This window comes from Narcine bancroftii, chromosome 7 (genome assembly GCF_036971445.1).
Source record: "Narcine bancroftii isolate sNarBan1 chromosome 7, sNarBan1.hap1, whole genome shotgun sequence".
Classification (NCBI taxonomy): domain Eukaryota; kingdom Metazoa; phylum Chordata; class Chondrichthyes; order Torpediniformes; family Narcinidae; genus Narcine; species Narcine bancroftii.
Window position 1 is genome coordinate 208223919 of NC_091475.1, and position 23782 is coordinate 208247700.

General features: G+C 41.5%; 1 protein-coding gene across 1 annotated transcript in view; it reads left to right on the forward strand.

Annotated features, from left to right (window-relative positions):
- Window positions 1-23782, forward strand: part of LOC138739647 (52 kDa repressor of the inhibitor of the protein kinase-like) — a 117838-nt gene that overhangs the window by 892 nt on the left and 93164 nt on the right. The window lies entirely within an intron of this gene.

Consider the following 23782-nt stretch of genomic DNA (forward strand, 5'->3'; position numbering starts at 1 on the left):
AAGATGCGGATGGGGAATTGCTTCACTCAAATTCAACTTTATTATCATCAGATTGTGCAAATGTAGATATATTGGTAATTCTGTGAGTCAAAGAAGGCACGTTGTTGGGCACCAAAGACACCATGGGGGCACTGGAAGTCCATTGTTGTAATAACGGTGGCTGCTGCTTTGTGACACCGTTCATGGTTTTCCACCTGCTTTTGGCAGCACTTGTCTTCGACACTGGTGGAGGCTTCATGGTGGGTTTTGTTGGCAGCCGCAACTTCTAGTTCTCTTAGATGTCGCAGTAGCGCAGGGTTTCCTTCGCAGCATCTTTATAGTGCTTGCATGAGGTCTCATTCATGTGTTCAGGTCACCGTCGAAGAGCTGGTGAGGCATATGCTGGTCACTCATTCTGATGACCTGTCCCACCCACAGGTTGTATAGACAACCTGACCAAACAGAATATCTCTGGACCACAGTGCACGTACACCCTACACAGTGTCCAAAATAAATGTATATAAAAATAATTTGAGTTTCTAGAATTGTTCAGATTCTATTCTTGACATGATAATGGAAATTAACTATTTTTTTAAACTTGTTTGAAGATGGGTGACAAAATAGAGATTTAAAAAAAAAATCAAACTGCAGGTGGTGAAATTTAAAATAATACTTGAAATATATGGCGGATCAGGCATCTTCTGTGGGGGAAAAAAGATCCATGTTCTTTCAGGATGAACTTTTTGTTGGAAAAGAGAGAAAATTAGAACAGGGTTGAGGAGTGGATAAGAAAGATGAAACAAGGAGGAAAAAAAGCCAGGTGGATAGGTATAATGGTTTAAGTCAGTACTTTTAGTATAGCATTTAGTGTAATGCTGTTACGGCACCAGAGACTCGTGTCCGAATCTTCTGTGATCTGTGAGGAGTTTGTTAGTTCTCCCAGTGACCAGATGGGTTTCCTCTGGGTGCTCTGGTTTCTCTCCATGTTCCAAAGCATACAGGTTAGTGGGTTAATTGGTCACTTGGTTGTTTTTGGATAGCCTGAGTTCATGGGCCTGTTTTCATGCTCTATCTCTAAATTAAGATTTTTTAAAAAAAATTAAATTAAATGTATGTATGCACCGAAATTTTTGCTTGCAACAGCCAGACATACCAACTGCAATCACCTCCATGCAGAAAGAGATAATAAGTAGAAAGGATAGATCAATAAATATTCACAGTTGGTGATGGGCAGATGTAAACAGACAGAGGAGGGTAGTGCGTCTTGGTAATGGGGGAGGGATGGAAAAGGTTGACAAAGGTTGGAGTGATGGGAGTGGGAAACAGTTCACTAAAATTGGAAGATTTCTATATTATTTGGGTTGTTCTAGAGGGTGTCGTTCTAGTTGGTGTTTGGCCTTACTGTGGACTTCTCCCTCCCTCTCACTTCTATATATTGGCTGTCTTTCTTCTATGCAAGCAGTCTTGATGTGGAGTCTTGATTCAAAAAGTTGACCATCCCCTTGCTTCCACAGATGTTGTTGAGTTGTTCCAAGAGTTTATTTTTGCTTCAGATTCTAGTATCTCTGGTTTCTTGTGTCTCTTGTAATGAATCCAGCAGCAATTGAAATTCACCAAGACAATGGTTACTTAAACGAAAGTTGTTTTTTTAATTTTTGTTAAACATAATACAGGATCAAACTTTAACTTATTACTATTAATTTAACTTAACCCCCTTCTAATTCTAAGCACACATGTATGTAATATGTATATGTTCAGGAACGTTCTCTGCTTCACTGTTCAATCATTCACTTTTCACTTCTCTAAATTCACCAGTATCAGGCAATTCTCATACTGTGCACGGAATTTAACATTTATGAATCTTCACCAGACTCTGGTGCTTAAAGTTAAATGATTACTGCTCAGGAAGGTTCTTGTTGGTTTCAGAGAGAAATTTGTTCCTCGCTGGACACACACAAACTAATTTCTTCAGATCAGTCACTTCAGTGTCTTGCCAAAGAAATTTGCGTCAATCATGGGTTTTCCAAATGACATCCTCCTCTTCTAGGTCATGACAGAGTTCTTGTTTCCCTATTTCAGGAGAAACACTCTGGCCAGCCATTTCCACTTGTAAGGACTACAAGGGTTTTGAACAGGCTGAACTCAGAATTCACAACCTGTCTTCAAAATGGGTTTTTCAACAAGCCTGCCATATCTCTCTCTTTCTCTCTCTCTCCCTCCCTCACTCCCCTCCTTGTAAAAAAAAAACAAATTACCTCCCCCAAGGCTCCAAACCCAATTTTGAAAGATTTTATCAGTATCTCTGAGCTTGGACTTTATTGCCCATACACAATAGATCAGCTTTCTTCATTGCTTCTGCAAAGCCTTCTGGAGTCTGAATGTACAGCTTCAGCAAAGCTCTTGCATTGTAAATGAAATGTCTTTTGTGAAGTGTTACTCTGTGAAGTGTAACCTACACTAAACCCCCCCCCCCCCCCACAATCTATCTCTTTTAAAGACAAATTTTACCCATAATTATTCTAACATGCCCTATAACACTCAAATTAATGTTTCAACGTCTTTTGTCAGAATTGAGAAGGGGAGAAAACAAGTTAGTTTTGAGGAGTGGAAAACTTGGAGAAGGGATGGGTTGAAAAAAGAAGAATCTTCCTGATAGGATGAGAACAAATGCACTTTCAAGAATAGCATTTAAAAGTGGATTACCCTTAATTAGCTGTATAATGACAACGATGTGGAACATACCCAGCAGGCCAGTCTATGCTAATAGAAATAGATAATGATAATTTAACCAAAATTATGACCGGCAGAAAAGGCCATTTCTGATGGGGGGAAAAAAAGAGTTTCGAGTTGAAGAATTCACCGTTGAGTCTAAAATGCTGCAACGTGTACAGACAGAATATGGGAAGGATGCGTTGTTACTGATGCATGTTCACTCAAGCTTGTGTGGGGCCTCATCCTTTACTTTAGTTGTTTTCAAATATAAACTTTTATAGAGTTCATTAAAGACAATTAAGTCCATCTTTATAAGTTGTCAAATATTTCACTGATTTAGCTGTATTATTAAAAATTTGAAAGTTTTTTTATTGTTTAGGGAGAAGTGGAGTTTAGGTTCCTATTTAAAATAGGATTATTGCCTATTCACCTGGTAATGTGTGTTTGTTTAAATGAAACAAAAGACATTCACATTCATGCTTAACCTTAATGAATACCATGTAATGAAATACTATGTAATGAGAAATCTTATTTAAACTTTGATGAGTAGTGAACAATTTGTGAACTAGGAGCAAAGACAATCAAGATTTTGTGTTTCAGACTTGAGGTGTTTTATGTTACTCATCAAAGTTGTTTTGTAATTATATTGGTCACACATTTGTATCTGATTGAGGACCAAAAAAAAGACTTCAGCAAATTCCACCTTGATCAAGAATATGCCCGATTTATTTATTTTTAATTTTCTCAAACAACTGAACTCTCCTTTTCACAGTTTGATGGGGAGGTTGTTTGTCGAATGTGTCACCTTGATTCTTTCCCAAAGCCACAAAATCGTACAACTTCAGTCCTTGAGCTAATTTAGAATACTACATCCGCGCGTTATATGTGTGTATGCATTTTATACGTGAAAATAGAGTACTAATAGCATAATTTTGTAACACTTATCCGTCCAGATGATGATGGTAATGGTTGATCTGGTTCCAGACCTTAATTTCAGATTTCATATTTATTGTCTGAGTAAATACATGACATCACATACAACCCTGAGATTTTTCTGCAGGTGAGGCTGAATTATCACTTGCGGTAGCACAAAGCAAAACTACTCAGCGTACACATGTAGACAAATAAAGAAATGTAATCAAACGGATCCTATCATTTTGGGCCAAACCTTTTCTTGGGGTTCTTTGGCTTAAATGATATTTCCATATTAATAAATAAAGATATTGTGAAGATTCTATAATTGTCTCCCCTACTCCTCACCTAAAGAGAGAGTGTACTTCCTGCTATATTGCTCTGTTAAATCCAATAATTGACAGTGCCTGTTTTGACCTGATCATTATTCACAATCAACAAAACCGAGATCTGGATATGTTTATCAATATTTCAAAAAATTTCAACCTGAACATCACGTGGCGGTGAGCGGGAGCTTTGAGCTAGTGGAGTTGTTCTCGTGAACCGGTGCGGACTTGAAAGGCTGACATGGCCTGTTTCCGCTCCGTAAATGGTTATCTGGTTATACGGCACGGGTGACGTAGGAGTTAGGGCAATACCTTAACAGCCCCAGCAGTCGGGACTGGGATCTGTAAGGTGTTTGTACGTTCTCCCCATGTCTGCATGAGTTTTCCCTGGCTCTGGCTTCCTCTCACCGTTCTAAATGTACCCGAGTGTAGGTTAATTGGGTGGCGCAGACTCATACCCGTGCTCTATGTCTACATTTTAAAATAATTAATTGAAACTGTGCAATACAGAGTTTGTTGTTGAGGAGTCTGATGGTGGAGGAGTAGCAGCTGTTCCTGAACCTGGGGGTGCGAGCCTTGTGGCACTTGTTCCTCTTTCCAGGTGCTAGCAGCAAGAACAGAGCATGTGCTGGGTGGTGTGGATCCTTGATGATTGTTGCTGCTTTCCCTGTAGATGTTCTTGATGGTGGGTAGAGTTTTGTATGAGATGTCCTTGTAGTATTAAAGTGAATAAATGTGGGTTTTCATTGCTCGTGATGCAAGCAAAGCACACAGAATGAGTTCAGTTAATGCTATTAGATGCCAAGTTAAGCTGAGCGATCCCTTCCTGCTTTCAGCCTCAAAAGCAGTCTCCTGGGGCTTCTATATGACAAAGGGATGCATCAACATTTATATACTTGACTAACCATGGTGGGCTAAAGGTGTATTATCATTACATACAAGTTATGTAACATTACATGCAAGGTAAGTCACACCCCTTGAAGCTCATCCCCATTTCCCTGAATCAAGATTGAATAATATTGTTTGAGTCACAATTATTCCACATTCAGCAATCTTGCATTGCCTATATTCCAAAGCCATCTTTTGGTGCCTCTCAAAGGTTGTATCAGTCTGTATCCCAGTGACCCCCCCCCCCCCCCATCAATCTTTCTAACCTTTGGCTTCCATTTTGTGTTTTAATTGACTTTAATACTTCTGAATCATTTTAATATTCATTTTAATACTACATTCCTTCCTTATTATCATTAGATTATAATGTTGAAGTGGTTAAAGATAATGAATAAGTGAATCACATACAAAAGGTGGAATGGAAGATCATAGTGCAATAGAGGCAGATGAGCGTTAGAATGGTTTTACAGCCAACATTTACACAGAAAATTGCAGCACAGAGCAACTAACACTGCCGCTAGTATTACAAATGCATGTAGAACATATGACCCTCGCCTCCCCCCCACCCCCACCCCACCAAATATCCATGTCAGCAAGTAAACCACCCATAATGTCCCCTGGGACCCTGCCTAAAACTGTCTAACTGATTATGGATATCCTGGGTAATGCACTTATCCCTACAATAGAGCATACGCCACATTGGGTAGCAAACTGATAATCCACCATATATCAGGTTTGTGATGAGAGAAGTCTCAATTCTACCAACTCTCGATTGACAGTCTCCAGCCCTGCCACTATCTCATTGCCCAATGCCGTTAAGCCACATGAGGACATTGTGATTCTTGGTTGCCACCACCCCAGCCGATCCTCCGACGGTATATGGAGCTGAGGACTCCCCATCCGATGTTGGATCCTCGGGTACCAGGATTATTACAGTCTGCACAGAATTCCCTGGTCACCCCTAGGGCGATGATCCGTTTTCTAGCTCTGGTGAAAGGACCACGGGAGGCCCCTAACGACCTGCTGGCAAACAAGGCAGGAAGGCTGTTTCCTGAAATGATGGTAGTAAAAGTCTCATTAAGAAGAACACATAGCCTTTTTTTTAAACCGGTGGGGTCTCGATACATCTGTTGGTACCAGCGTCAGGGATCTCTATATACGTTACCAAAATTGAGGATGGTTTTTCCTATCCATACTTTATATTTCCCATTGTTTTTCCTAGTAGAATCTCCACAAACCAACTGAGTTCCTTGAGTTAGATTCAAGCATTCCTTTCTTAAACAAGTGCATGAAAAGTGCCCTCCCTTAATACAATTGTGTTCCCAGCAGTGTCCTTCTACACAAGGCAAATTATCCTTCAATTTTACGATCCCACATCCCCATCCTGTATCATTAAAATAAATGGGGTAGTGTTTGAGGATTCACTCAGAAGAGGACTCGCTGTTTGAGGAATCACCCGTTGAAAATAAGGGGTGGGGAATAAAGGTGCTGTCCAACGTAACGTATTGCCCTAGTTCTGATGCCCTGCCTTAGACTGGTTGTTATGAGGGGAGATCCCCATACGAAGGTCAGGACTCTGAAGTGGGTGCAAAGGAACAGAAGGACAACATGGGACAAGGGTGTGATAAATCGGGAGAAAATACTCCCTTGGGCAAATTGTGTAAGAAGAATCCAATGCAAGATCAGATGTTTCACAAATTGGGTCACTGAATAGAATTCTAGGAAATGAGGAGGAACCTGGGATTTGGCTTATGTGTAAAAGGGCAGAGGAGGCCATATGGAAAAGAAATATAGAGGAGTGAAAATTGTTGATGACAGCTTGGAGGACTGAAGCCGAAGAGATGAATCAAAAGTCTAGACGAACAAACTGGAAACGTAATGCAAGTTGCAGAGGGATAGGGTATAAGTGATGGGAAGGGTAATGAGCTCTGGGAGGTGCTAAAGTATCAAAGTGGGGAGCATGTAAGGAAAAGGCTGTTAAACAATGTAAGGAAACTGAAAAAGTAAAGGTAACAATAAATTTAAAAAGGGACGGGTCCCGTCCATGTCTTCTAAGAATTGTTCCAAAATATGTGGATCAGGAGGGAGATGATTGGCTAGGTACCTCCATTTAACCACCACCCCCCTTGCTTTTCCACAGGAAGCCAACCCATAGAATTACCCCCTCGATATTCATTGGAAATAGTAACCCCATCAGCTCCCCTTTCAACTCCAACCTCTGCTCCCCTTCCAACCGTGACCATACTATCCTCAACTTACCGTATGGATTTGGTTGCCTGGCCTACCAGGGGTCCGCCCTCTGGTCCGCCCTCTGGTCAGCCCTACCCTCCCAAGTTTACACCTTGAAGCCCCATAAGATGTGCGTGATTATGAGCCAAAGCCCTAATCGAAAAACAAACCCAGGTAAATTCATAGCTTTTATAATGAGTACTATTCTTACATTTCAAGCCACCCCCCCCCCCCCCCAAAGATCTATTCAGCCTTTGATGCATGATTTTAACCAAAGATGAAAAACACAAATGGATTGTGGCCATGGGGAATCACCAGACTTGGGATTGCCTTTAGAGCCTCATTTCCATTAGAAGACTACCAGAATAATCAGGTAAGTGGAGCTCTGAAGATGGCTCTGCATCATCTGATATGACTAAGGTTTTAGGATGTTGCCCAAATGACAAGGAGGAGGTGCAGAGTATTGGGACCGGTTTTGTTCAACTTATTCGACATATGCAGGGGACATTACATGGAATGCAGGGAGCCAGTCTCCCCAGTTTAACACTATGTTTTTAAGGTGCCTAACCCCCATCAGTGGCCACAGCGATATGCACTAATAACATGGATTGGTCAGATAGCAGCTGGACAGCTGCATCGGGCAGTGATCTATCATTGGAATCTGTAGCAAAATAGTACAAAGCCCAAAAACTGAGATGGTACAGTGCTTGACATCATGCTCGGCCTCATTCCCTCAAACACTTGAAAAAGTCCCTCAAACATCAGCAAATTCAGGCAATAAATGGCCACGGCCTGCGTATTCTTCTCATGGACCCAGACACCCTGTCCCTTAGTACCAACCACTGGTAGATTTTCTCAGAGGAAAAAGACAGGGAATACCTGGCAGTCTGCAGACCATTGAAAAAGGGATTGTCCCTTTTTAATCAGACTCATACGTCCCTGAGAATATTACAGAAATTCTCCCCCGGAACGTCAGCCCTTTACTACTGAGCGTCCTTTTGCCTAATGACTATTCCTGGTCTGTCAACAGATTCCTGTGTGAGCCAGTTTTGGATTTAGAAGTTCAGGGGGTAAGGATTCCCTTTATGACAGATAGTGGGGCTACTACTTCCTCTTTAGTTGATGCCTATGTAACCTAACATAATTTTCCCCTTACCGAAATGGATATTTATTTAAGTTGATTAAGTGGGCAGTCGTCATGATATTTATTTTTTTTAAATATTTTTTTATTTTTCACAATGTGAACCATATCAACCAAAATATATACAAACATTTCCCTCTTAAATATACACCGTAGCATTTTCTCCCCTTTTTTTTACCCCCCTCCCTTCCCTCCCCCCTTCCCATCCCCCTCCAAACCCATTAAACGTTCAACATATACAATACACTAAACCCATTAAACAACGTCATCACACAATGAAAAATGAAACAAGAAAAATGTGTCATCTACTTTTACACAGCGGATCAAGTCATTTTATCTTCTTATCATTTTATGGGGTGGAGGTCCGCGGTAGGCCCACTCTGTTTTGTTCCATGTACGGTTCCCAAATTTGTTCAAATAATGTTACTTTATTTTTTAAATTGTATGTTTTTTTTTCTTTGGAATACATTTATTCATTTCTATGTACCATTGCTGTACTCTCAGGCTCTCTTCTGATTTCCAAGTTGACATTATACGTTTTTTTGCTACAGCTAAGGCGATCATAGTAAATCTTTTTTGCGCTTCATCCAGTTTGGGGCCTAATTCTTTACTTTTTATCTTACTTAGAAGAAAGATCTCTGGATTTTTTGGTATGTTGTTTTTTTTGATTTTATTTAATACCTGATTTAGATCTTTCCAAAACGGTTTCACTTTCTCATATGCCCAAATTGCATGTACTGTTGTTCCCATTTCCTTTTTACAGCAAAAACATCTGTCTGATACTGTTGGGTCCCATTTTTTTAAACTTTTGGGGCGTGATATAAAACCTGTGTAACCAATTATACTGTATCATGTGTAACCTTGTGTTTATTATATTCTTCATAGTTCCAGAACATAACTTTTCCTATGTTTCATTTTTTATCTTTATGTTTAAATCCTTTTGTTTGGGTTTATAGCTTATTTCATCATTTTCCTTACCTTGCAGCTTGATGTACATACTCGTTATAAATCTTTTAATTATCATTGTTTCTGTAATCACATATTCAAAGCTGCTTCCTTTTGGTAATCTCAGTCTGTTTCCCAATTTATCCTTTAAGTAGGCTTTCAGTTGATGGTATGCAAACATTGTACCATGAGTTATTCCATATTTGTACTTCAACTGTTCAAATGTTAATAAATTATTTCCCAAAAAACAATTTTCTATTCTTATAATTCCTTTTCTCTCCCATTCTCTAAAGGAAAGGTTATCTATTGTAAAAGGGATTAGCTGATTTTGCGTCAATAATAATTTTGGTATTTGGTAATTTGTTTTTTTCCTTTCTTAGTGAATCTTCTTCCATATATTGAGTAAATGATGCAATACTGGAGAGCTTTTATATCGTAGCAGCTTTTCATCCCACTTATAAAGTATATGTTCGGTTACCTTCTCCCCTATTTTATCTAGCTCTATCTTAGTCCCTTGTCTGATAAAAATCTGATAGATATCTTAATTGTGCTGCTCTATAATAATTTTTAAAGTTTGGTAACTGCAAACCACCTTGTTTATACCTCTCTGTTAATTTATCTAACGCTATCCTCGGTTTCCCCCTTTTCCATAAAAATTTCCTTATTATTCTCTTTAGTTCATTAAAGAATTTCTCTGTTAAGGGAATTGGTAACGATTGAAATAAGTATTGTGTCCTTGGGAAGACATTCATTTTAATGCAATTTACCCTCCCTATCAACGTTAGCAGTAATTCTTTCCAATGTTCTAAGTCTTCCTGCAATTTCTTTATTAGTGGCTGATAATTTAATTTGTACAAGTGGCTTAAATTATTACCTAATACCTAGGTATTGGATTGCTTGTGTTTGCCATTTAAATGGTGATTCTTTTTTTAAATTCTGTATAATCAGTATTACTCATTGGCATCACTTCACTTTTATTTGTGTTGATCTTGCACCCCGATATTTCTCCATATTCCTTTTTCTTCTTATGTAGTTCTTTATTGATATTTCTGGTTCTGTTAAGTATACTATGATGTCATCTGCAAATAAACTGATTTTATACTCCTCCTTTATTTTTATCCATTTTATTTTATTTTCTATTCTTATCAGTTTTGCCAATGGTTCTATTGCTAAAGTGAATCTCTTCTCTTTGGCTTGGCTTCGCGGACGAAGATTTATGGAGGGGGTAAATGTCCACGTCAGCTGCAGGCTCGTTTGTGGCTGACAAGTCCGATGCGGGACAGGCAGACACGGTTGCAGCGGTTGCAGGGGAAAATTGGTTGGTTGGGGTTGGGTGTTGGGTTTTTCCTCCTTTGCCTTTTGTCAGTGAGGTGGGCTCTGTGGTCTTCTTCAAAGGAGGTTGCTGCCCGCCGAACTGCTTAATTTGAATTGGTTCGATACATATCCATTTACTGTTACCTTCGCCAATGGTCCATTATATAATGCTTTAATCCAATTAATCTATTTTTCTGGTAGGTTGAACCTCTGTAATACTTTGAAAAAGTAATTCCATTCTACCCTGTCAATGGCTTTTTCTGCGTCTAAAGCAACAGCCACTGTTGGCATCTTATTTCCTTGAACTGCATGAATTAAATTAATAAATTTACAGACATTATCCGCTGTTCGTCTTTTCTTGTTTTGCTATTTTTGGTACACAGTCAGCCAATCTGTTTGCTAATAATTTTGCTATTATCTTAATCTGAATAAGTAGAGATATTGGTCTATAAGATGCTGGTGTTAGTGGATCCTTCCCCGTCTTTGGTATTACTGTCATTATTCCTGTCTTACATGAATCCGGCAAGTTTTGTGTTTCTTTTATCTGGTTCATTACTTCCAGGAGAGGAGGAATTAATAACTCTTTAAATGTTTTATAGAATTCTATTGGGAATCCATCCTCTCCAAGCGTTTTATTGTTCGGCAGCTTTTTTAATATATTCTGTACTTCCTCTATTTCAAATGGTTTTATCAGTTTGTTTTGTTCGTCTTCTTGCAATTTCGCCAGTTCAATTTTAGCTAAAAACTCTTCTATTTTATCATCTTTCCCCTTGTTCTCAGTTTGGTATAATTGTTCATAAAATTCCTTAAAGTTCTCATTAATCTCCATTGGATTATATGTAATTTGTTTGTCCTTTTTCCTTGATGCCAATACAGTTCTTTTAGCTTGTTCTGTTTTAAGTTGCCAGGCCAATATTTTGTGTGTTTTTTCTCCTAGTTCATAATATTTTGCTTTATTTTCATTATATTCTTCTCTACCTTATACGTTTGTAATGTTTCGTATTTTATTTTTTTGTCCGCCAATTCTCTTTTTATTATATCATCCCTTGTTGCTAGTTCCTTTTCTGTACTTATTATCTCCCTTTCCAACTGTTCTATTTCCCGATTGTAGTCTTTTTTCATCTTAGTTACATAATTTATTATCTGCCCTCTTGCATCCCATAATATAAATTTGTCTTTCACTGATTCCGTATTTATTTCATAGTACATTTTAATTTGGTGTTCAATAAACTCTCTAAATTCCTGCCTTTTAAATAGCATGAAGTTTAACCTCCATCTATATGTTCTCGGTGGGATGTCCTCCAGTTCTGTTGCTAATAATAGGGTTGAATGATCAGATAACAATCTAGCTTTATATTCAGTTTTCCTAACTCTCCCTTGAATATGGGCCGACAACAAAAACATATCAATTCTTGAGTATGTTTTATGCCTACTCGAATAATATGAATATTCCTTCTCCCTTGGGTGCTGCCTCCTCCATATATCCATAAGTTTCATTTCCTGCATTGATTTAACCATAAATTTGGCTACTTTATTCTTTTTGCTAGTCTTTTGTCCAATTTTATCCAACATTGGATCCAAGTTAAGATTAAAATCCCCTCCTATCAATATTATTCCCTTGCGTATCTACAATCTTCAAAAAAATATCTTGCATAAACTTATGATCCTCTTCATTAGGTGCATATATATTGAGCAAATTCCAAAATTCTGAATATATCTGACACTTTATCATTACATACCTCCCTGCTGGATCTATTATTTCCTCCTCTATTTTAATTGGTACATTTTTATTGATTAATATAGCTACACCTCTAGCTTTTGAATTACATGATGCTGCTGCTACGTGCCCTACCCAGTCTCTCTTTAATTTATTATGTTCCACTTCAGTTAGATGTGTTTTCTGCACAAATGCTATGTCTATTTTTTATTTTTTTAGTAAATTTAGTAGCCTCTTCCATTTAATTTGGTTATATATTCCATTAATATTTAGTCATAATTCAACATGGCCATCTCATACCCTGTTTACACCTCATTTCCACTTCTTCACACCACCATCCCCCTTTTCCCCATTTTCATCTCTCAGTTTTCCTTTTTAAAAATCTCAATGTATGACAGCACATTTAAAACATAAAATACTTCAACAACTCCCACATCCAATATTCGCTTAGCCCCAAATGTCCCCCTCCCCCCTCTGAGTTGCCCCTTATCCTTTGCCGGGCAACCACAATTCCCCTCTCCATTTGGATTGCAAACCGTCTCGCAAGCGTCAACTGATTTCACAGTGACGGTTATTCTCTCCCACCCAATCCCCCCCCCCAAGAAAATACTTTTTTTTTAAACAGATTTAACAAAATTCAGTCTTTTTTCCCCCCTTTACTTCCTTTCTTCCCTTCTCTTTCCCTTGTTTAATTCTTACATATACATTATTTTTACATCTTTATATATTTTATCTCCATTCTTCATTCTTGTTACATCTCTTCATCTTTCCTTCTGTCCTGCTTGCGTTCTGCAAATTCTTGTGCTTCCTCCGGATCTGAGAACAGTCTGTTTTGCTCCCCAGGGATAAATATTTTAAGCACAGCTGGATGTCTTAACATAAATTTATAACCTTTTTTCATAGAATCGATTTTGCTGTATTAAACTCCTTCCTTATCTTTGAGTTCAAAACTTATGTCTGGGTAAAAAAATATTTTTTGACCCTTGTTTTCCAATGGTTTTTTGTCTTCTCTAACTTTATTCCTTGCCCACTCCAGTATATTTTCTCTTGTTGTATATCTCAAAAATTTTAGTAAAATGGATCTTGGTTTTTGTTGAGTCTGTGGTTTCTGAGCTAGTGTTCTGTGTGCCTTTTCTATTTCCATTTCTTCCTGCATTTCTGGCATTCCCAGGACCTTTGGGATCCATTCTTTTATAAAATATCTGTGCCTTCTTCATCTTCCTTTAGGCCCACTATTTTTATGTTGTTTCGCTTACTATAATTTTTCAACATATCTATTTTCTTGTGTCTCTTTAATTTTTTTTATCACTTTCTTCCAATTTTCTTCTTAAGACGTTCACTTCCATTTCTACAGCAGTTTCTCGTTCTTCCACATTTTCTCATCTTTTCCCTATTTCTGTTATGACCAGCTCTAATCTATTCACTTTTTCTTCTGTACTTTTCATTTTTCTTTTCATTTCTCTAAATTCTAATGTCAGCTATTCTTTTAATGATCTAATTTGTTCTTGGGAAAAAAAAACTTTATATTCTGTCCATCTGTTTTACCTTCTATTTCTCTGTGCAGATCTTGGTCTTCTTCTTCTTCTTCCATGTCTGTACCTGGGTTTGTGTCTTCTCTTCCTTGTATCTGTGTCTCTTCTGACTTTCCTGATGAGTTGCTTGTCTCACTTTGCTTGGCTTCTTGCTGTTGGTCCTCTTCTTCTGGGCTACTCATCTGTTGGGCCTCCTGCTGCTGCTCTTCTTTCCTATCACTCCCTCCTCCCAAGCCACCCCTCCATGATATTTCTTGACTGAATTCCTGGTGGTCACATTTGAGAAAAACAAAGCAATGGCCCCATTTGCTACAAACTGTAAATCTAGGAGTCAACCTGGCGGGAAGGGACCTGCTGTGTTCCCTTGGACTGTCTATTATCTGCGGAGACTGGGGAATATCTGTAGGGCTTCCCACACCTTCTTGAAATTTTAATATTCACTTTAATCCTAAGCTATGTCCACCACCTTTCAGAGGGCTTTACGCTCAGGGTATTGGTGTCCCCATACGAGACTGTGATGCAGCCGATCAGCACACTTTCCACTGCACATCAGTAGAAATTTGCCGCTGTTTCTGATGTCATACCAAACCTCCGCCAATCCTGAGGAAGTAGAGGAGCCGATGAGTTTCCTTCATGATGTCATTAGTGCGTTGGGTCCAGAAAAGGTCCTCCGAGATAATGACTCCCAACAACTTAAATTTGCTCACCCTTTCCACTTGTGTTTGCCGATAGGCCAAAGCGAACCACCCAAGAATCACCCTTGTCGGTGATTGTATGGCCAGGAATTTTATGGATTGTTGTCTGAAAACACATTTATCTGGATTGATGGTGAGTCCAAATTCTCGCAGACATTTAAAGAGTGTACGCAGATGTTCTATGTGCTCTTTAGTTTTGCCACTAATATGTCATCTAGATAAATGAATACATGGACCATGCCACGCCCTACTGTGTCCATAACTCGCTGAAAGGTCTGAGCTGCATTTTTTAAACCCAAAAGGCATACGTAAAAATTCGAACAATACGAAAGGGGTAATTATTGCCATTTTCGGGATGTTGTCTGGTTCCACTGGCACCTGGTGAAATCCACACACCAAGTTCACTTTTGTAAAGATTTTTTCCCCATGCAGATTCACTGAAAAATCCTGAATATGAGGAAAAGGGTAGCGATCCTATATAGTGGCGTCGTTGGGCAGTCTATAATCTCCACAAGGTCTTCACCCTCCGGTGCGTTTTTTTTAGACTAAATGTAATGGAGACACCCATGGGCTTTCAGATCTGCGAATTATTCTCAGCTCTTCCATTTTGTGGAATTCTTGTTTAGCTAATTGTAGTTTCTCTGGAGGTAAGCAACGTGCCTTAGCATGAATGGGAGGACCCTTGGTAGAAATATGGTGAGTTTTGTGGCAGAGGATGAAAACTGCAGAGTATTAGTTTTGGGAATCTCTTCTACAAGTCTGGAGAACTTAACAACACACAGTCTTATGCAGGGCTTAAAGGCACAGCACAGGAACAAGCGATTCTGCCAGGCAAATAGTTTGAAAGATGGTACTATCCACCAGCCGACACCTTTTTAAATCCACCGTGAAAGAATGAGCTCGAAGGAAATCAGCCCCGAGTAGCAATCAAGACACTGCCACTATAATAAAAGACCATGTGTAAACGTTTCCTTCAAACTGAACATTCATTTTTTTTGGTGCCATATATTGGTATGTTGGAACTATTGTCTGCCATTGGTTGGAGATTAGGGCTAGGATAAGGTGCATCAAAGCCGGTTGGTAGAAAATCACTAACCTTCAATCCTGTGTCCACCCAAAATTTACATTGGGATAGCTGATCCCAAACATATAAAAGATTTGTAGATTTTTGGCCAACCATTGCAGCCATTAACGATGGTCAGCCAGGGTGTTTCCTGAGAACGCAGAGGGTGGTAGGCACCTATGTGCATCGACTCCCCAACTCCCCCCCCCCCCCCCCATCGACTTCCACCAGGTGGAAGTGTCGACAGGCTGTCTGCCTGACTTCAGACATTGCTTCATTGTAGGATCTGGTGTGTTGAGAGCGTTGTCTTGGGAAGTAGCGTCAACAATTGGTGCATATAGCTGTGATGCAGTAACATTGTCCAAAGATGTTTTGGTGTGCTTTTTTTCCCCTGCCACAGGACATCTGCCTCTGCAGCCACTGCCCTGGAGTCTTCGAAAGAACTCTGTGATAATGAGAATCTAATGTCTTCTGGCATCCTCTCCAGGAAGAGCTGTTCAAATAACATATCTGACTGTTGGCTGAATGCCAGGCACAGCATGTCATCCATTAGTCTGCATGAAGCACGGTCACCCAACTCCTCCATGTGTAACAGTCTGGCGGCCCTCTCTCTGCGGGACATGCCGTAAATTCGCAGTAGGAGTGCTTTTAGTGTCATACTTGCGCTCTCCAGGTTCTGGTGGATCACGCAGGACGTCACTGACTCGCTTGGCAGTGGCTTGGTCCAAGTCACTGATGAGATGATTATAGTGAGTCGTGTCCACCTAGATCTTCCTGAGGTGAAATTGTGCCTCAGCCTGTCGAAACCATAGCTCTGGTTTTGCCGTCCAGAAGGGTGGTAGCTTAACAGCAACAGCTGCAGTATCCATATGATCTAAAAGTTCATTTTGGACCCATCGGGGTCACCAATTGTAGTCACTGATGAACATGAAATAACGACACACACAGTTGCAGGTAAATCAGAACTAGTTTACTCAAGTCACATGCATATTCTTTGAAAACACTGAATCGTGCGTGCCACATAATGACGTCCTGTGCTGGTTCGCTAGGGAGTTGTAGTCTATCTATAGCACTACTATATGATCCCCAGTTAGTTGAAAAAAATGACAATGGATGACGTGCTGGTTGCAGAGGCCAGTGGAGTGAAATGTTTTGGGGAAGGGGTGTGAAAATGGGGGAAATCTGAGGGAGGGCTCCATCAACCACAGTAAAGTGGAAGCCACATTTCTTGGGGGAAAAAAAAGAGGACACTTAAAAAGTCTTGAAATGGAAAACCACATCTTGAGATCAAATGACACAGAGAAATTCAAAGAAGGGAATAGCATCCTTACGAGAAACCTGCTGGGAAGAGGTGTAATATAGATAGCTGTGGTTAGTCAGTTTGTCTCAATCCACACCTGGCTTCATTCTTTTCGCGCCACAAATGCTGCTCGATCTGTTGAGTTTATCGAGCAATTTAATTTTTGTTGCAAGTTCCAGCATTTGCAAACTCTTGCATCTCCACGTGAATTTGCCTTTGTAGTTGTTTGCTGCATTGGCATATATGCTTCTTGATAACTTTCACAGAAAGTGCTTCACATCCTAGATAATGCATAAAATAAATAGAATTTTGAATCTCATTACAGCCTTGAAAAAAAAAATAAAGTCACCAAATTAGATAGAATATAGAACAATACTGCACAGTCCAGGCCCTTTGGCCCTTGATGTGGTGCTGACCCATATATTCCTTTTTTTAAAAAAGTACTAAACCCTCCGTATCCTGTAACTCTATTTTTCTTTCATCCAGGTCTCTGTCTAAGAATCTCTTAAATGCCCCTAATGTTTCAGCTTAAACTACCTTCCCGGGAAAGATATTCCAGGCACCCATAACTCTGTACATTAAAAAAAAAAGTACCCCGATTATAATGAATATTTTTATTTTTATTACAATAAATCTTTATTTTAATATTTTTATTTATCCCATATTACCCTTTAGCCAGAATAGCCTTTAATCTGCATTTGAGGGCAGTATATGTTGCATAATTTGTTTTGAAAGAGTCTGGTAAGGAGGAATTTTTTTTTCTTTTGCTCTGGTTGTCTTTATGCTCATCTATGGAATGAAATGTCCAGAAGATTGTAAAGTGGATACAAAATATTACAATTTGCTGGAAAGAAAACATTTTGGAAGATCAGTAGTAGAGTTGTTGATAAAATAATGATAGGTTTACTGTGAGTTTTTGGCTTCTGATTATGTATATTGAGATTGCCTGCTAAAATGATTCTCTTTTCGTAAAGTTCCGGGGATTACGAATAACCCTTCACATCAAATTGACATTATGCAAATTCTGTCGGCTATTTATAAAGTTTGTCCTGTACTGTGCGGTAGTTCTAAAATTAATAATCATAACTGTGCAATGTTCAATGATGACTGGATACCATATATATATTTCGTTAATTATCGGTAGTGTTGGTCATTGTTAGTTAAATGAAAGGATTATAGTAAAAATAGTGATTGCTATAGAAAATAGACTTGGTGGCAAAATCTGCTAATGGACATTAATGGAAGCATTGCTCAACCCAAGAATTGGTTGACTTCTTGGATAAGGAAACCGCGTCAATTGAGTTAGTTAGTTAGTTAATTCATTAAGAGCAGATAACCCAGCTTGATCATTTGGACTGCGAAGTTTTAGAGGGATGTAGGCTAGATCCATACAAATTATACATGCTCAGTATGGGCAAGATGGACAGAAGGCCTGTTTTCATGCTCTATGGCTTTGACTATTAGTGAAACTTGGAAAATAGTTTTCTTTTAAAATGTTATTGGCATGGTTGTAATTTTTAATTAAAGTTAATCATAAATAGATCAACTTCTCACTCCCAAGAGAAATGGATACACCCATATAAAATTGTTTATTTAATTCTGCATAGTAGTTAATTCCATCAGTGTTTCAAACCTTTAAACTTAAAATCTGCCCAAAGAAGGTCCAAATGTGAGCTCTGAAGCTTTGCAAAATTACATTGTTTTGTTATCCTTCATTAGTTTAGTTTCCTTCTCTAAAGATTAATGATCAATTGGGGTGCTCACTCTAAATTGTGCTCCTACAAACATTTGGATGGTTTTTTTTTGGGGGGGGGGGGAATGAAATGCTGCAATATAAAATGTTTCTTTGCCCAGGAGGAACAGAGCACTATTAAGTTTTGCCATAATTTTTGTTATTGTAGTCATAAAGCCTTGAAAATTCCCAAATTATGCATACTTGGAAACATCGCCATAGCGAGATATTTAAAGTAAAAACACCAGGCTGGAGAAACTTAGCAGGTCAAACAGTAAAAATAAAGATATATAACCAACGTTTCGGGCTTGAGACCTTCATCAAGGTTTAAATACCATCGAGTGAAACATGAACACGTACCATCGAGGTATTTAAATACTAATGTCAATAAAATGCTGAAAATATGAAACTTTATCAATTTAATTAGATTAATAATGACCATCCCCTTGCATCCCAAGCCTGCCTCAACGTGCATTTCCCAATTGTGGAGCCAGTTAGAAGAAATACCCTCCAAGTCATATATCAGTGGAGCTTTTGCATCGGCAGTTTTACATGCAAAAGGACGGTCAGTTATGTATCTTTATCTTTGCTATATAAAGGACACTGTTGAGCTTTTGCAGCGTTGTGGTTCTTGCTTCAGCCACGGGGTCTGCAGACGTTTACTGAAGCACTCTTGCTGTCTCGCGTGGGAGCGTCGAACACTCCCAGTTGCTGCCCACCACCCCCTGACATTCTCCAGCAGGGAAACACAAAATCTGCCGGCGGTGGGATCTGAAAGATAAACTTGTGGTATTGCATGCTGCTCATGCTCGTTTGCCTCCATGGGTCGGAGCCCCTTTATCCAAAGGCTGAAGGTTGCAGCAGGTGCAGGAGCCCCAAGGAGGGGACCGTGTCCCCAAATATTCACATAGTCTCTATGTTGAGTCAGAATATGGTTCAGAAAGACTGAGCGAGAGAGGCTGCAGGTTGCAGCAGGTATAGGATCCCCAAGGAGGGGACCGTGTCCCCAAATATTCACATAGTCTCTGTGTTGAGTCAGAATATGGTTCAGTAAAACTGAGAGAGAGAGGCTGCAGGTTGCAGCAGGTGCAGGAGCCCCAAGGAGGGGACCGTGTCCCCAAATATTCACATAGTCTCTGTGTTGAGTCAGAATATGGTTCAGAAAGACAGAGAGAGAGGCTGCAGGTTGCAGCAGGTGCAGGAGCCCCAAGGAGGGGACCGTGTCCCCAAATATTCACATAGTCTCTGTGTTGAGTCAGAATATGGTTCAGAAAGACTGAGAGAGAGAGGCTGCAGGTTGCAGCAGATGCAGGAGCCCCAAGGAGGGGACCGTGTCCCCACATATTAACTTAGTCTCTGTGTTGAGTCAGAATATGGTTCAGAAAGACTGAGAGAGAGAGGCTGCAGGTTGCAGCAGGTGCAGGAGCCCCAAGGAGGGGACCGTGTCCACAAATATTCACATAGTCTCTGTGTTGAGTCAGAATATGGTTCAGAAAGACTGAGAGAGAGAGGCTGCAGGTTGCAGCAGGTGCAGGAGCCTCAAGGAGGGGACCGTGTCCCCAAATATTCACAGTCTCTGTGTTGAGTCAGAATATGGTTCAGAAAGACTGAGAGAGAGAGGCTGCAGGTTGCAGCAGGTGCAGGAGCCCCAAGGAGGGGACCGTGTCCCCACATATTCACATAGTCTCTGTGTTGAGTCAGAATATGGTTCAGAAAGACTGAGAGAGAGAGGCTGCAGGTTGCAGCAGGTGCAGGAGACCCAAGGAGGGGACCGTGTCCCCACATATTCACATAGTCTCTGTGTTGAGTCAGAATATGGTTCAGAAAGACTGAGAGAGAGAGGCTGCAGGTTGCAGCAGGTGCAGGAGCCCCAAGGAGGGGACCGTGTCCCCAAGTATTCACATAGTCTCTGTGTTGAGTCAGAATATGGTTCAGAAAGACTGAGAGAGAGGGGCTGCAGGTTGCAGCAGGTGCAGGAGCCCCAAGGAGGGGACCGTGTCCCCAAATATTCACATAGTCTCTGTGTTGAGTTAGAATATGGTTCAGAAAGACTGAGAGAGAGAGGCTGCAGGTTGCAGCAGATGCAGGAGCCCCAAGGAGGGGACCGTGTCCCCACATATTAACTTAGTCTCTGTGTTGAGTCAGAATATGGTTCAGAAAGACTGAGAGAGAGAGGCTGCAGGTTGCAGCAGGTGCAGGAGCCCCAAGGAGGGGACCGTGTCCACAAATATTCACATTGTCTCTGTGTTGAGTCAGAATATGGTTCAGAAAGACTGAGAGAGAGAGGCTGCAGGTTGCAGCAGGTGCAGGAGCCTCAAGGAGGGGACCGTGTCCCCAAATATTCACAGTCTCTGTGTTGAGTCAGAATATGGTTCAGAAAGACTGAGAGAGAGAGGCTGCAGGTTGCAGCAGGTGCAGGAGCCCCAAGGAGGGGACCGTGTCCCCAAATATTCACATAGTCTCTGTGTTGAGTCAGAATATGGTTCAGAAAGACTGAGAGAGAGAGGCTGCAGGTTGCAGCAGGTGCAGGAGCCCCAAGGAGGGGACCGGGTCCCCAAATATTCACATAGTCTCTGTGTTGAGTCAGAATATGGTTCAGAAAGACTGAGAGAGAGAGAGACTGCAGGTTGCAGCATGTGCAGGAGCCCCAAGAAGGGGACCGTGTCCCCAAATATTCACATAGTCTCTGTGTTGAGTCAGAATATGGTTCAGAAAGACTGAGAGAGAGAGGCAGCAGGTTGCAGCAGGTGCAGGAGCCCCAAGGAGGGGACCGTGTCCCCACATATTCACATAGTCTCTGTGTTGAGTCAGAATATGGTTCAGAAAGACTAAGAGAGAGAGGCTGCAGGTTGCAGCAGGTGCAGGAGCCCCAAGGAGGGGACCGTGTCCCCACATATTCACATAGTCTCTGTGTTGAGTCAGAATATGGTTCAGAAAGACTGAGAGAGAGAGGCTGCAGGTTGCAGCAGGTGCAGGAGCCCCAAGGAGGGGACCGTGTCCCCAAATATTCACATAGTCTCTGTGTTGAGTCAGAATATGGTTCAGAAAGACTGAGAGAGAGAGGCTGCAAGTTGCAGCAGGTGCAGGAGCCCCAAGGAGGGGACCGTGTCCCCACATATTCACATAGTCTCTGTGTTGAGTCAGAATATGGTTCAGAAAGACTGAGAGAGAGAGGCTGCAGGTTGCAGCAGGTGCAGGAGCCCCAAGGAGGGGACCGTGTCCCCAAATATTCACATAGTCTCTGTGTTGAGTCAGAATATGGTTCAGAAAGACTGAGAGAGAGAGGCTGCAGGTTGCAGCAGGTGCAGGAGCCCCAAGGAGGGGACCGTGTCCCCAAATATTCACATAGTCTCTGTGTTGAGTCAGAATATGGTTCAGAAAGACTGAGAGAGAGAGAGGCTGCAGGTTGCAGCAGGTGCAGGAGCCCCAAGGAGGGGACCGTGTCCCCAAATATTCACATAGTCTCTGTGTTGAGTCAGAATATGGTTCAGAAAGACTGAGAGAGAGAGGCTGCAGGTTGCAGCAGGTGCAGGAGCGCCAAGGAGGGGACCGTGTCCCCACATATTCACATAGTCTCTGTGTTGAGTCAGAATATGGTTCAGAAAGACTGAGAGAGAGAGGCTGCAGGTTGCAGCAGGTGCAGGAGCCCCAAGGAGGGCACCGTGTCCCCACATATTCACATAGTCTCTGTGTTGAGTCAGAATATGGTTCAGAAAGACTGAGAGAGAGAGGCTGCAGGTTGCAGCAGGTGCAGGAGCCCCAAGGAGGGGACCTTGTCCCCAAATATTCACATAGTCTCTGTGTTGAGTCAGAATATGGTTCAGAAAGACTGAGAGAGAGGGGCTGCAGGTTGCAGCAGGTGCAGGAGCCCCAAGGAGGGGACCGTGTCCCCAAATATTCACATAGTCTCTGTGTTGAGTCAGAATATGGTTCAGAAAGACTGAGAGAGAGAGACGCTGCAGATTGCAGCAGGTGCAGGAGCCCCAAGGAGGGGACCGTGTCCCCACATATTCACATAGTCTCTGTGTTGAGTCGGAATATGGTTCAGAAAGACTGAGAGAGAGAGGCTGCAGGTTGCAGCAGGTGCAGGAGCCCCAAGGAGGGGACCGTGTCCCCAAATATTCACATAGTCTCTGTGTTGAGTCAGAATATGGTTCAGAAACACTGAGAGAGAGAGAGGCTGCAGGTTGCAGCAGGTGCAGGAGCCCCAAAGAGGAGACCTTGTCCCCAAATATTCACATAGTCTCTGTGTTGAGTCAGAATATGGTTAAGTAAGACTGAGAGAGAGAGGCTGCAGGTTGCAGCAGGTGCAGGAGCCCCAAGGAGGGGACCGTGTCCCCAAATATTCACATAGTCTCTGTGTTGAGTCAGAATATGGTTCAGAAAGACAGAGAGAGAGGCTGCAGGTTGCAGCAGGTGCAGGAGCCCCAAGGAGGGGACCGTGTCCCCACATATTCACATCGTCTCTGTGTTGAGTCAGAATATGGTTCAGAAAGACTGAGAGAGAGAGGCTGCAGGTTGCAGCAGGTGCAGGAGCGCCAAGGAGGGGACCGTGTCCCCACATATTCACATAGTCTCAGTGTTGAGTCAGAATATGGTTCAGAAAGACTGAGAGAGAGAGGCTGCAGGTTGCAGCAGGTGCAGGAGCCCCAAGGAGGGGACCGTGTCCCCACATATTCACATAGTCTCTGTGTTGAGTCAGAATATGGTTCAGAAAGACTGAGAGAGAGAGGCTGCAGGTTGCAGCAGGTGCAGGAGCCCCAAGGAGGGGACCGTGTCCCCAAATATTCACATAGTCTCTGTGTTGAGTCAGAATATGGTTCAGAAAGACTGAGAGAGAGATGCTGCAGGTTGCAGCAGGTGCAGGAGCGCCAAGGAGGGGACCGTGTCCCCAAATATTCACATAGTCTCTGTGTTGAGTCAAAATATGGTTCAGAAAGACTGAGAGAGAGAGGCTGCAGGTTGCAGCAGGTGCAGGAGCGCCAAGGAGGGGACCGTGTCCCCAAATATTCACATAGTCTCTGTGTTGAGTCAGAATATGGTTCAGAAAGACTGAAAGCGAGAGGCTGCAGGTTGCAGCAGGTGCAGGAGCCCCAAGGAGGGGACCGTGTCCCCAAATATTCACATAGTCTCTGTGTTGAGTCAGATTATTGTTCAGAAAGACTGTGAGAGAGAGGCTGCAGGTTGCAGCAGGTGCAGGAGCCCCAAGGAGGGGACCGTGTCCCCAAATATTCACATAGTCTCTGTGTTGAGTCAGAATATGGTTCAGAAAGACTGAGAGAGAGGGGCTGCAGGTT